General features: G+C 43.9%; 1 protein-coding gene across 3 annotated transcripts in view; it reads left to right on the plus strand.

Annotated features, from left to right (window-relative positions):
• GJC2 (gap junction protein gamma 2) overlaps nt 1-14,468 on the plus strand; it is a 91,930-nt gene that overhangs the window by 25,940 nt on the left and 51,522 nt on the right. Inside the window, exon 3 of one of the 3 annotated variants that reach the window (XM_083704281.1) lies at nt 1,572-1,668. The gene's annotated coding sequence lies outside the window, so the exon portion shown is untranslated. Of the gene's footprint in view, nt 1-1,571; nt 1,669-7,522; nt 7,883-14,468 lie in introns of those variants that run through there. The other 2 variants (XM_083704282.1, XM_083704278.1) reach the window with 2 other exon arrangements.

Consider the following 14,468-nt stretch of genomic DNA (forward strand, 5'->3'; position numbering starts at 1 on the left):
CAGGTATACTGGGCCGAGGCCGTTTAGGGCTTTAAAGGTCAGCACCAACACTTTGAATTGTGCTTGGAAACATACTGGGAGCCTATGTAGGTCTTTCAGGAGCGGTGTTATATGGTCTTTGTGGCCACTCCAAGTCACCAGTCTAGGTGCCACATTCTGGATCACCTTATTTTTCCGTCTATGAGACGCCCCCTATTTTTGCGGCAACAACCACTTTCCAGTCCATCCTTGACACTATCCATGTATAAGACACCCCCTAATTTTTGACAAGTAGAGACATCACCTTGCCAACAAAGGTCCGTATAGTAAAAGCTATGGTTTTCCCAGTAGTGATGTATGGAAGTGAGAGCTGGACCATAAAGAAGGCTGATCGCCGAAGAATGGATGCTTTTGAATTCTGGTGCTGGAGGAGACTCTTGAGAGTCCCATGGACTGCAAGAAGATCAAACCTCTCCATTCTGAAGGAAATCAGCCCTGAGTGCTCGCTGGAAGGACAGATCCTGAAGCTGAGGCTCCAATACTTTGGCCACCTCATGAGAAGAGAAGACTCCCTGGAAAAGACCCTGATGTTGGGAAAGACGGAGGGCACAAGGAGAAGGGGACGACAGAGGATGAGATGTTGGATGGTGTTCTCGAAGCTACCAGCATGAGTTTGATCAAACTGTGGGAGGCAGTGGAGAACAGGAGTGCCTGGCGTGCTCTGGTCCAGGGGGTCACGAGGAGTCGGACACGACTAAACGACTAAACAACAACAAATTTTTGACATTACCTTTTAGGAAAGAAACCTAGTCTTATACACGGAAAAATGCGGTAGTTGTAGTTTCTGAGTCACCTTCAAAGGCAGCCCCACGTAGAGCGCATTGCAGTAGTCCAAGCAGGAGATAACCAGAGCACGGACCACTCTGGCGAGACAGTCTACCAACAGGTAGGGTCTCTAACTCCCATCACCCCCAACCAGCAGATCCAGTGTGTCAGGAATGATGGGTGTTGTAGTCCAACCAAATCTGGAGGGTGCTGGATTCTATACCTTACGCCAGTGTTTCTCAACCTGTGGGTCCCCAGATGTTGTTGGACTACAACTCCCATCATGCCTAGCCAGCATGACCCTTGGTCAGGGATGATGGGAGTTGTAGTCCAACAACATCTGGGGACCCACAGGTTGAGAACCGCTGCCTTACGCTCTCGCCTGCCTTTACGGCACTGGGCTGCTTTTTTCCCCCTTATGCGCTACACACGGCTAGGGCTTCGTCATATCATGCTCTGGACCAGACTTGTGTCATACTTTTCTGGAAAGTTGTCTGTCCCCCTTCCCAAAAGCTTTGTTGAAGCACCACCATGCGCCCACGAAGGCCACCCGTTTCCAAAGCGAGGCGCGAATCAGCACAACGGCGGGATCCTAGAACTGCTGAGTGCGGTTCCATGCGCACGAGCCTTGGCTTCCCTGCAACAATGGGGCCCTTTCAAAGAGGGCTGTGGAACGATGCCTCGTTGTGCTTGGTGGCGTGAGCCTGTTGATACCCTTCTCAGATAATGAGGGATTGTTTTTCCTTTTCTCTTCTCTTTTGTGTCAGAGGTGAAGGCGGTGAAGCTGTGCAGCACGAACCCTCTGTGGGGAAAAAGAAGGAAGATTCGCAGCTAAGAACCACCCATTTTTCCTGTCTGTGAAAGGTATGGAATGTTTCTTAATAATGGAAGATTCCTTGTGTCTGCTGGGTTGCAAAGAAGCCTTATTTTGCAGCCAGGAGATCCATTGTGCTGTTGTTTCGTACTTGTCACATTACTTTTTCATGTATATGTGTATTTTAAAAACCCATATCATTATTTTCCAGTTAACAATACAGTGGTACCTCGGGTTAAGTACTTAATTCGTTCTGGAGGTCCGTTCTTAACCTGCAACTGTTCTTAACCTGAAGCACCACTTTAGCTAATGGGGCCTCCTGCTGCTGCTGCACCACCGGAGCACGATTTCTGTTCTTATCCTGAAGCAAAGTTCTTAACCTGAGGGAATATTTCTGGGTTAGCAGAGTCTGTAACCTGAAGCGTATGTAACCTGAAGCATATGTAACCCGAGGTACCACTGTAATGACATATGAACTCTCAAATCACCTTAGGAGAAATAGGTTTTGCATAACAAATATGCCACCCACTTCATTAACACGCCAAAGTCCCGTTTATTCTGGGCAACTTGGCATCGTCCTGCGCATACTTTCCCCCTCCTGATCTTTCAGGCCTTCTCATGTGCACCTTACAAAGGCAGAAGAGCTGGCAAATTTTGACGCTGTGTTTATTCAAAGCGGCGCTTAGCTCCGAATCTTTGCATGCATCCTTCGTGGATGTTTTGATGTGCTGTCAGGCTGTCCTGAGCCTGGACTTTCTCTTGTGTTGTCTTTAATGGGCGCTGCATCAACAACTGCTGGTCCTCGCCGGCGTTGCTTCTTATCAGGAAAGGAAAATAATTCAGATTCTGTGCCTTTTCAGTTTGCAGTCAAGCTGCAGTTGGAGGTTCCTTCTTCTTAGCTCCTGCTGATTTTAATCATCCTTCAAATGTCTTTAAATACTCGTTTTTAACCGATTTATCAATAACCTTAATGTTTTGGTTTACAGAGGTACCTCGCAAGACGAAATTAATTCGTTCTGCGAGTTTTTTCGTCTTGCGAATTTTTCGTCTTGCAAAGCACGGATTTTGGAAAAGCTTCAAAAATCACCAAAGTCTTCAAAAACCTCAAAAAAGGCTCCTCAAAGTCAAGTCGCAACTGCACCCCCTGAATGCACCCTGGGTATTAACAGTTTTAAGAAAAAGGAAACAAACTAGCTAGACGTTTTCGTCTTGCAAAGCAAGCCCATAGGGAAATTCGTCTTGCGAAGCAACTCAAAAAACAAAAAACTCTTTCGTCTTGCGAGTTTTTCGTCTTACGAGGCATTCATCTTGCGAGGTACCACTGTATATTTTTGCAACCCACCTAGAGCTTTCCTTGCCATCAAGTGGTATTTAAATTTTGTTAACTGTATAGAATAAATACATCTGTTCTCAGATCTTCCATCTTTATGTTGCTGTGTCAACAGCTGCTTTCCTTCTTATCCTAAAGGGGAAAGTTAGGAACCAGTCAAGAGTCAATGTCGTGTAGTGATGAGTGCAGGCATAGGCAAACTTGCCCCTCCAGATGTTTTGGGACTACAACTCCCATCAACCCTAGCTAACAGGACCAGGGGTCAGGGATGATGGGAATTGTAGTCCCAAAACATCTGGAGGGCCAAGTTTGGCCATGCCTGGATTAGAGTATAGGACTAGGGACTCAGCTATACAGCTGCAAATAAAACGTTTTAAGTGTGTTGTAAAGTGCAATAAACAAATATAACACTAGATGGAAACAGTGAGTTATGGCCATTTCAATGTATTATTTTTTTAAAAGCATTTCCACAGCGTTTTTTTATCTGTGTGTAGATTCTGCCTAGGATCTAGGAGACAGACCAGCGTTCAAATCCCCACACAATCATGAAGCTGGTTTAGTATCCTGGGCCTACATCACAAGGTTGGTGTGAAGATAATTTGAAGAGGGGCAGCACTGTGGAGGTTTCCTTAGGCACCTTGGAGGAAGATGGAATGTAAATTAAACAAACAAACAAACAAACAAACACGCACATCCCTTTAATTTACACTCAGGCTGAATTTGGAGGTTTAGTTCAGTGAGGTAACAGTTGGGATTTGGTTAATATCTGTGGTTTTCCCTTCCTATTGCAAAAACTGCATTCTTACTGTGGCAGAAAAGGGTTCCTGAACAGCCGTGTGGTTTGAGAAATGTTGTTGTATCTGCCAATAAACACATGAATAAAAATCAGTGGCTGGGAGATGTTGTAAGGTCTACAGATGTGGGTAATCTTTACTGGGTGACGGGCGATAGTGGTTTACACCTCTGTTGCAGGAACGTAATTTCTACTCTTGGAGATAAGTGTCCCAAACGTATAATGCCAGTGTGTGGGAACATAGAGGTACCTATGGAAATATAAGGACCAGTTTTGCACCGTCCAAGTGAACTGGGAATCAAGCCTGAATAAGGATATCAGGAATTGTATTTTTCTTTTCTTTCTACCTCTGCCTTCTTAAGCAGAAACAATGGAATCTTTGCATCATTTATTTACACAACCTCGTTTTCCTTCTAATTCCCTGGCTTCTCCTCCCCAAAACTGTGAAGAACTTAGCAATTGCGACATTGGCTGAGTCTCAGCAGGGCAGATAGCGTGGGAGAAATCAGAAGAATCACTTTGTCTGCTTCTCAGAAACTGCAGTCAGGATGACAAACTGTTTCGCTGCATCGTGATTGCCAATAGTAATGAACCCAGAGAAGAGAGGGTTGGTTATCATCTCTCTAAGGTCCTCCCTCTTCAAAAGTGCATGTCAGGCGTCCCTAATATGGCATCTGTGGGTGCAATGACTCATATAAAGTCTTCCCTTGTTGTTGTTGTTGTTTAGTCGTTTAGTCGTGTCTGACTCTTCGTGACCCCATGGACCAGAGCACGCCAGGCACTCCTATCTTCTACTGCCTCCAGCAGTTTGGTCAAACTCATGCTGGTAGCTTCAAGAACACTCTCCAACCATCTCGTCCTCTGTTGTCCCCTTCTCCTTGTGCCCTCCATCTTTCCCAACATCAGGGTCTTTTCCAGGGAGTCTTCTCTTCTCATGAGGTGGCCAAAGGATTGGAGCCTCAGCTTCAGGATCTGTCCTTCCAGTGAGCACTCAGGGCTGATTTCCTTCAGAATGGAGAGGTTTGATCTTCTTGCAGTCCATGGGACTCTCAGGAGTCTCCTCCAGCACCATCCATCCTTCGGGGATCAGTCTTCTTTATGGTCCAGCTCTCACTTCCATACATCACTACTGGGAAAACCATAGCTTTAACTATACAGACCTTTGTTGGCAAGGTGATGTCTCTGCTTTTTAAGATGCTGTCTAGGGTAGCTTTCTCCAAATATATATGGGCACAGGTAGTTTGGCCTGATATACAAATTTTTGAATAGCAATTCCCCAAGATTTCCGAATGTTATTTTCACGAGCGTATGCATTTTATGTACACTTCCAGCAAGCATAATGCATTTTTGTAAACATTGTTTGCTTGGAGAACTACATCGCAAAATTCGGAGAGGTGTGAATTTTGAAGGGTGGCTGTTGCACTTTTCATATTCTTCCAGAAAACACGAACAAGGTAGGCTTACCTTTAAACATAAGCTGAATAATATGACTCACCCATCCCTCTGTGGAGCTAGGTCACACCTCACAGTGACTGCAGTGGCACCGCCATTTTGTTGCCACTGCAAGCAACAGAGCCTGCCGCATGGAGCAATTTAAGACTGCGCCATTAGTTTCTTAACCGAGGAGAGTTGAACGTGGAGGCGTTTTGACAGCAGCTGTGTGACAGACTCTAGCTGCTTCCCTGCCCCTGTTCCAGACCATAAACCCAAACTTTTGCATAGTAACGAAACAACATCCTGGCAGGTTTGTTGTTGTTGTGGTTTTAAATCCTCTCAGAGTTTGGAATCCATTGCACAGGGAGATATCACAGCTGGGAAGAACTAAACAGGTCCAGAGAACTTTGAAGCTGAATTGCTAAAAGCAGAAGCAAGCACGTAGAGAATAGGCAGGGCCACTTCAGCTGAGTTTTGAATGTCTCGCATCTTTAATGGTGGAATCTCGGTTCTTGAACGTCTCTGTTGATGAATGTTTCAGAACCCAAAAGCCAAAAACCCGGAAGTAAATGCTTCCATTTTCAAATGCGCCTCAGATGTTGAATGGCTTCCGAAGCGCGTTTCTCAATTTTCTCAACTGAATTCACCAACAGCCCTTTGCGCCTCAGTTTTCAAATGTTTTGGAAGTCGAACGGTCTTCCAGAACGGATTACGTTCGAAAACCGATGTTCCACTGTAATGGCTAGCCTGGATGATGGCTGTTGATGGTTTGCGTGGGGAAAGGCATCCTTATTAGGGGAAATCGCTTTCAAAGATGCCTGCATTAATCAAGAAGGCGTGCAAAAAATGTTGTTAGGAGAAATTCGCACTGACGAATATTCATGATATTTTCTTCTTCTTTATATAAAAAAAGAATTGCTGCAGAAATGTGGAGAACAGAATTTAAGTGAGAAACCAAGAGAAGTAGAATTGATAGATCCGTCCATGGCAATATGTGTGTGTTTTCTTTACTTGCAAAAATCTTTGTTATCAAGAAAGACGAATGCTAGAAATGCAAAAGGTACCACAGAAAACTACAATTCAATATAAATTATCAGTGAGCTTCTCATGGATAAGTCTCCAATCCATTTCCAAGGAACTCAAATGTTTGGAAATGGTTGAATCCGTGGCTAAAGCTTTGCACTTAAAGCAGAGAGAACCATCTAATCTCCCCTCTGATGTGAAGCTCTTTGAGTTACTAATAGCCCAATAGCTACCTCTTGGGGATCATCCATACTGTTGTCCAATGTGGATATTAGTCCTTTAAAAAAAATATAATTTTTATTATTTTCTTTAATAAAAACAAAACACATATAATATAACAATATTACAATAACAAATCAATCGCATTTGCTCCGCTGAGCTTATGACTTCCCTCCCTAGAACAATAGGATTCAGAATGCAGCAGTCTGATTGGTCCTAGAACAATAGGATTCAGAATGCAGCAGTCTGATTGGTCCTAGAACAATAGGATCCAGAATGCAGCAGTCTGATTGGTCCACAGGAGCCAACCAATCCAGCTCCAGGTGGAAGTGAATCCGCAACCTGATTGGCTACAGAAGAATTAGCCAATCACGTGAGGCCCATTGTGTAAATAATGTATTCTGGGGGAACTTCCATTCCTCCTCACCACAATGAGCTGAATAAAGAGCACGAAATCCACTCTTGACTCCGAGTATATTTCAGGTTCTTACAACACTATGGGACTTTGGCATAGTGTGTTTGTGTGTGTGTATACGTATACACATAAGAGCCTGCTGGACCAAACCAGCGACTCATCTAGTACAGCATCCTAGTCTCACAGGGGCCAACAAGACGCCTGTGGGAAAACCACAAGCAGGATTCGAACACAAGGGCCTGCTCTCTATTCTCCAGTGGTTTTCAGCAACTAGTATTCAGAAGCATTGCTGCCTCTGACTGCATAGCCATCGTAGCTAGTAGATAGCCTTCTCCTCTATGAATATGACCAGCCCTCTTTCAATGCCTTCCAAGTCATTGGCCATGACTGCTTCCAGTGGGAGGGAGTTCCACAGTCTAACTACACACCATGTGAAGAAGTACTTTCTTTCCCCTGTCCTGAATCTTCCAACATCCAGCTTTGTTTGATGTTCTAGTGTTTTGAGAAGAGGAAAGCTTTCTCTATGCCGTGCATGGTTCTATAAACTTCTATCAACTTGTCTTGTCTCTGAAAAGTTCCAAACGTTGCAGCCTTTGAGGCATACAGATGCACACTCCTGCCTGTGCATTTGTGTGAAGGAAGCAGAGCAGGAGAAAACGTGCAGCCCATTTGTGTCTTGAGTCGGTCTCACAGTCTCAACTTCCTATTGGAGGGAGCCAAACATCCCCTCTCCCTCTCCTATCCCATCCCAGCTCACTCACTCAGGAAGCCAAACTTTGCTGCCAGACTCTCCAAGACATCTGCAGCGGGAAGGGAGATTGGATGGAAGGGGGGGTGGGAGGGGACGACGGGGAGCAAGCCGGGAGCTCAGAGGTCTGCTCTGACTGCGCACTCTTGTCAAAAGCCTTCTGGAGAGCCAGGACCCTCTGTGCCAAAAGGAAACTGAGTTTGAACCCAAGAGAGGCTGCCGTTTGGAGACTGGAACTTATTTCACAAGCTCCGGAAAGACGATGGGATGCTTTTGCAAAGGGATAAGGCCAGGAATTCCTAGTATGTCTGTTTTCTTCCTTTCCTTGCATTTCTAAGCTGCTTAAATGTTGCTACTGCTACCTTCTCAGAATGCTTTGCAAATAAGCAGCGTACCTCGGAATGTTGTTTGCAAATTTGATAATTCCCCTTCCATTTTAAACTTCGGTCTTGAGATGGGAGTGGTGGTGGTTGAGATTCAGAGGCAAGCTGCGTCAGCCCCCAGCCCCAATCCTAAAATGTGTGCTTGCGTGCAAGAGGATGAATTATGCTTTGTAAGGATCAATTACGCTACTTAGCCAACTTTGATCTACCCTTTATGCTGTAGGCAGGGTGCGGTAGAGTCAAGGTCCCTTAGTGCAGATCCACTCCCTCGTCTTAATATCCCTGAAGTCCTCAGTCGTACGTGCAGTCTAAAGACAGAGCAACTTGGATGCTTCTCATGTATCACAGTGCAAATCTATGGGTGAAGCAGGGTTTCTCTTAACTGTGTGAACAGGAAATGTCATCGCTTTGGTTTAAATGACAGGAAGCAGGTGTGGGTGTATTTGGGCCATTTATCTTGGACACTTGAGGTGTCTATTTTTTTTAGCACCCACCTTATTTCTGTGATGTTGTTGTTTAGTCGTTTAGTCGTGTCCGACTCTTCTTGACCCCCTGGACCAGAGCACGCCAGGCACTCCTGTCTTCCACTGCCTCCCACAGTTTGGTCAAACTCATGCCGGTAGCTTCGAGAACACTGTCCCACCATCTCGTCCTCTGTTGTCCCCTTCTCCTTGTGCCCTCCATCTTTCCCAACATCAGGGTCTTTTCCAGGGAGTCTTCTCTTCTCATGAGGTGGCCAAAGGATTGGAGCCTCAGCTTCAGGATCTGTCCTTCCAGTGAGCACTCAGGGCTGATTTCCTTCAGAATGGATAGGTTTGATCTTCTTGCAGTCCATGGGACTCTCAAGAGTCTCCTCCAGCACCAGAATTCAAAAGCATCCATCCTTCGGCGATCAGTCTTCTTTATGGTCCAGCTTTCACTGCCATACATCACTACTGGGAAAACCATAGCTTTTACTATACGGACCTTTCTTGGCAAGGTGATGTCTCTGCTTTTTAAGATGCTGTCTAGGTTTGTCATTGCATTTCTGTGATAGTAAGTTGCTTTAAACTGTTTTTAGCATCGTGTTTTAATGTTTTAGCCCACCACCGGGACATTAGATTGAAGGGCAGGAGAATAATGATGATGACGATGATGATGATGTTGATAATAATGATACACAGCTGGACCTGGGATATCTCAGTTGAAAGAGCATGGATCTCATCTCAAGGTCATGGGTTCGAACCCCACAATGGGCAAAAGATTCCTGCATTGCAGAGGGTTGGACTAGATGACCCTTGTGGCTCCTTCCATTTCTATTATTTTTCACCCCCTACACATGGGTAGTTTTTTTCTGCCCTAGACACTGCGATGAAGCTGACTGGGATTTAATAAATGTGATTTTCTAAGGGATTTCCTTATTTCTTTTTGTACCAGCCCTGTGGGCAAAATAGCAAGCTTTAGATTGTACATCGGGACATCAGAAATGGCTTCATTCAGAGCCGGGTCACTAGTGCATCTAGGTCAGTATTGTTTACACGGACTGGCAGCTGCTCTCCAGAACAGGGGGCATTCCAAGCCTTCCTTGGAAGAGCCTGGGATTGAACCTGGGACCTCCTGGAGGCGAGGAGGCGCTCACCCACTGAGCTGCATCCCTTCCCCTTAACCAGGTAGGAAGAAAGCAGGGATGATGCTCGTTTTACAGGTGTCCAGTACCCGACCCACCTCTGGAGCTTCACAGGTACTCAGCAGTGCAGTGTTCTCAAGGCTGTGTAAATGCAAGTATTTCTGTGCCTCCAGTGACATCTCAATAGCTTGATCACTGTGCAGATGTGATATACGGGGAGAGGCCGTAGCTTAGTGGCAAAGCATGACTTGAATGCAGAAGGTCCCCGGCGTTTGGTGTTTGCCAAGGAAAGAATCTCCTTGATTTACAGCTGGAAAGGAACCTCACGACCCTGTTAAAACGACAAGAGAGGAGGGAAACGGATAGCCCAGGGCAACCTGTCAAACAGACTGCCCGCGAGATGGCTGAAGAGGAGGAATTGAAGTGGTTCTGAGAGGCCTCGACGTAGCAGAGTTGCATCTGGAAGCTGTTAAGCTCCTCAAAGGACTCCACCCCACCTCTGAACTGGCGATGGGTCTGGAAAAGGGTAGGCCTTGCAACAGATCTGCCAGCATGCTGGTGTGTGCAGACCAGTTATTAAGTGGAGTTAAAAGGTGCAATGATGAAGGCATTCATTTATTTTGTCCCTGCCTAGGAAAACCAATTTGCTGGACTACAGTTCCCATCATCCATGACCATGCTGCCTGGGGCTGATGATGGGAGTTGTAGTCCAATAACTTTCTGGAGGACTACGGGCCAACCACCCTTGGAGTGCAAATTCCCACCCAGCATGGACAATGGTCGGGGAAAACAAATTTATTTATTACAGCATAACCTTTCATGGATTACGGCATCAGCTTTCACCGCAATAAATTTGCCCACGGGGTCCCATTCCCCTGCTGAAATTAGGCACATTTGTACAATTTGGCGAAAGTGTGCGTGAAATTGCATATATTAGTGAAAAATTGCATACAGAAATGCATTACATTGGGGGGGATTGATTTCAAAAGTGTGTATGTTAGGCAAAATGGCATACCAATTTGTGTATATTGGGGCGGGGGAATATGCGGATGGGTTTTCATGAGCCCTTGTTTTAAAAAAAATCACAAAGTGATAAAGAAATGTAACAAACTGAATTGAAGGTTGTACAAAGGAGAGACTGAGAAAACGAGCAAATTTGTACACCCCCTCCGTACTGTGGCCTTATTGGAAACCATTCCTCAGTGGAAGAGCAATCGCCTGTGGGAGTTCCCAGGTTGAATCCCTGGTGTCTCCTGTTATGGAAAAGGGGTCTCAGGTACCAGGTGATGTGAAAGAGGTCTTTTCTCCTTCAGCCTTTGGAGACCTTCAGCATTATCAGAGTAGACAACACCGTACTAGTTGGAGAGCCTGACCAATGTAAAATAAAAATAGCCAGTGCAGTGCCCTTGATGTTGTTGGGCTGCAACTCATATTGTCTATAAGATGTCACAGGACTCTCTGCTGTGGATTTTTGCCAATGTCATATTGTTCTTATGCATATCAATGGTGCGGCCACCACTTGAGATATTACTGTGCATGTCCTCTTCTGAGCCAGTACTGTCCCCCCCAAAAAACTTCTTTTTAAGCACCACTAGGGGGAGCACCCCTCTTCTCTTAACGGCATAGCTGCCCAGGGAACCAGAGCATTCCTTGGTCAGAGGAAAATCTGATTCTGCAAGTGACTCAAATGGAAACTATGGCAGTGAATCAAAATCGCGCAGAATTGGAGTGAGTCATAGCAAATTGAATGGGGGGGGCACTGAAGGAGGGTCTTGGAGCTTTGCAAGGCAGTCTGATCTTAAGAGAGCCCCCTCTTTATTCTCAGAGGTCCTCCCAACATCATTTTTATTGTGCTTTTATGATTATTTGTGCTCAGGCTGGTGTCAGGGCAGTTCTAAATGATCTCAATACTGATTGCAAATCATTTTGAATCGGTGCATGTGACGTCGTGGTTAGAGGGGGCAACTAGACCTTGGGAGACCAGAGTTCAAGTCAGCAGCTAAATCGGGCGTTTTCTTTTCCACTAACTGAAGCCAGAGTTCGACTGACTTGAACGGCAGCTTTATTTTTTTTTTTTTTTATAAACATTTTTTATTGCTTTTTTAGAAATACAGAAAAAAGAATAAAGAGTGGTTATAAGAAGATAGGGTATAAGTAACAAGTTTCCATATTCTTTTTCCATCTATTCTATAGCACTTCCCCACATCCTCCGAACCCTGCGTTCTCTGTCTTATAAAGCATCAGCAATTTGTTAACTTATTTCAAAACTTATTGTAACTTCCATTTTATCATGTTCCCTATTTTCAATTTTACTGTAGCTCAGTTCTTATATATTTTGTATTAAACACAATAAAGTTGTTTCATTATTTTACCTCTGAATTCTTGTGTCTTAATTTTCATATCATTAACTTACATTTGCTGAAGCTAGAATTTCCTGAAAGGTGCATTTTTTAACATTCATACAGCTTATAATGTTTTTTCAAATAGTCCTTAAACTTTTCCCAGTCCTCCTCAGTTGTTTCTTCTCCCGCGTCTCGGATTCTGCCAGTCATTTCAGCCAGTTCCATATAGTCCATCAACTGCGATTGCCATTCCTCCAGCGTGGGTAAATCTTGTGTCTTCCAATATTTTGCAATCAGGATCCTTGCTGCTGTGGTAGCATACATAAAAAAGATTCTGTCCTTCTTAAACACTCTCTGGTCCACCATGCCCAGAAGGAAGGCCTCTGGTTTTTTAGGTAAGGTAAATCTCAGTACCTTTTTTAGTTCATTGTGGATCATTTCCCAGAAGGCCTTCACTTTCGGGCAGGTCCACCAGAGATGAAAGAATGTCCCTTCCGCCTCTCCACATTTCCAACATTTGTTGTCAGACAGATGATATATCTTAGCTAACTTGACTGGGGTCATGTACCACCGGTATACCATTTTCATAATATTTTCCTTCAAGGCAGTGCAAGCCGTGAATTTCAAACCGGTGTTCCATAACCTTTCCCAGTCTGCAAACATAATGTTATGCCCCACATCCTTAGCCCATTTTATCATGGCGGATTTGACTGTCTCATCCTGTGTATTCCACTTAAGCAGCAAGTTATACATTCTCGAAAGTAGTTTACTTTTTGGCTCTAACAATTCAATCTCCAGTTTCGATTTTTCCACCTGGAATCCAACTTTTTTATCTATTTTGAATACCTCTTGAATTTGCGCGTAGTGCAGCCAATCTCGTACCTTAGTTTTCAATTTCTCCAAACTTAGCAGCCTCCAATTGTCTCCAATTTTTTCAATTATTTCCCAATATTTAGGCCAATGGGCCTCCATGTTGGGTCTCTTACGTGCCTTGGCCTCCACCGGTGAGAGCCACCTCGGAGTTTTACTCTCTAATAAGTCTTTGTATTTTATCCAGACCCTCCAAATTGCTCTTCTGACAATATGGTTTTTAAACAATTTGTGCACTTTAACCTTGTCATACCACAAATATGCATGCCAACCAAACGCATTGTCAAACCCTTCCAGATCCAGGACGTCAGTGTTCTCCAATAAAATCCAATCTTTCAACCAGCAGAAGGCTGCAGATTCATAATATAACCTCAAGTCCGGCAGGGCAAATCCCCCTCTTTCTTTCACATCAGTTAATATTTTAAACTTTATTCGGGGCTTTTTGCCCTGCCAAACAAACTTAGAAATATCCTTCTGCCACTTTCCAAAACATTCCACCTTGTCCACGATCTGTAGGGCCTGAAACAAAAATAACATTTTCGGCAATACATTCATCTTTACAGCAGCTATTCGGCCTAACAAGGAAAGTTTCAATCTTGACCATATTTCCAAGTCTCTTTTGATTTCTGACCAACATTTCTCATAATTGTCTTTAAACAAATTCAAATTTTTGGAGGTCAAGTACACCCCTAGGTATTTTACTTTTTTAACCACATTCAGCTCCATTTCTTTAGAAAACTCATCTGTTTCTGTAACTGTCAAATTTTTTGCTAAAACCTTAGTTTTTTGCTTATTTAACTTAAACCCCGCCACCCGACCAAAATCAGAAATTAATTCTAACACTCTTTTAGTGCTAGAGACTGGTTCCTGAAGTGTTAATACCAAGTCATCTGCAAATGCTTTCAATTTGTATTGTTTCACTCCGACCTCGATTCCCTGAACCAACCGGTCCTTTCTAATCATATTTAGCAATACCTCCAGAACTGAAATGAACAATAGGGGGGATAGAGGGCACCCCTGGCGTGTCCCTTTTTCAATTTTAAACTCCTCTGTCACCACATTGTTTACTATCAATTTAGCTTTTTGTTCTGTGTAGATTGCAGCTTTAAAGTGCTGGATCATGTCCTAAACTTGCAAAGGAGGGAGGTCAGAGAATGTGGTGTCGTGAGGAGCTGTTAAGTCGCTGTGCTAAATGAAGGGCTTGCTATTCGAATAACTCATCCATACTTAAGCTTTCTCATCTCCCATTTTTAACCCCAGCCTGCATTTCATTAATGTGCCATGCTTGCGCGCTCTCTCTCTCTCTCTCTCTCTCTCTCTTGATGGCTTTTAAAATTGTAATTTGTTCTAACGCCCTTACAAAATAAATGAATAAAACTGTAGCCCACATTGCGTGGGCATTGTGCCCTGAAAGGCGGATTAGAGAGGTTTCCAGCTGTAATGCTTTAGGAGAATATGGAAAAAAAGGTTTAGAAATAGGTTAAAATTTATTGATAAGGATTTGCTGAACTAACAATTTGAATTGGAATACAAAAAAGGGAGGTATGAGGAGGTCTGGGAAATAAGTTAATGGAAAATATGTAATGGAAACTTTGTATGTTTTTAATTATTTTCATTTTTGTATTTTTGTTATTTTTTCTTTTTGCCTTTTATTGTATCACTATTGAAAACTTTAATAAATATTCTT

Source organism: Podarcis gaigeae, assembly GCF_964106915.1.
Source record: "Podarcis gaigeae genome assembly, chromosome: 12".
Taxonomy (NCBI): domain Eukaryota; kingdom Metazoa; phylum Chordata; class Lepidosauria; order Squamata; family Lacertidae; genus Podarcis; species Podarcis gaigeae.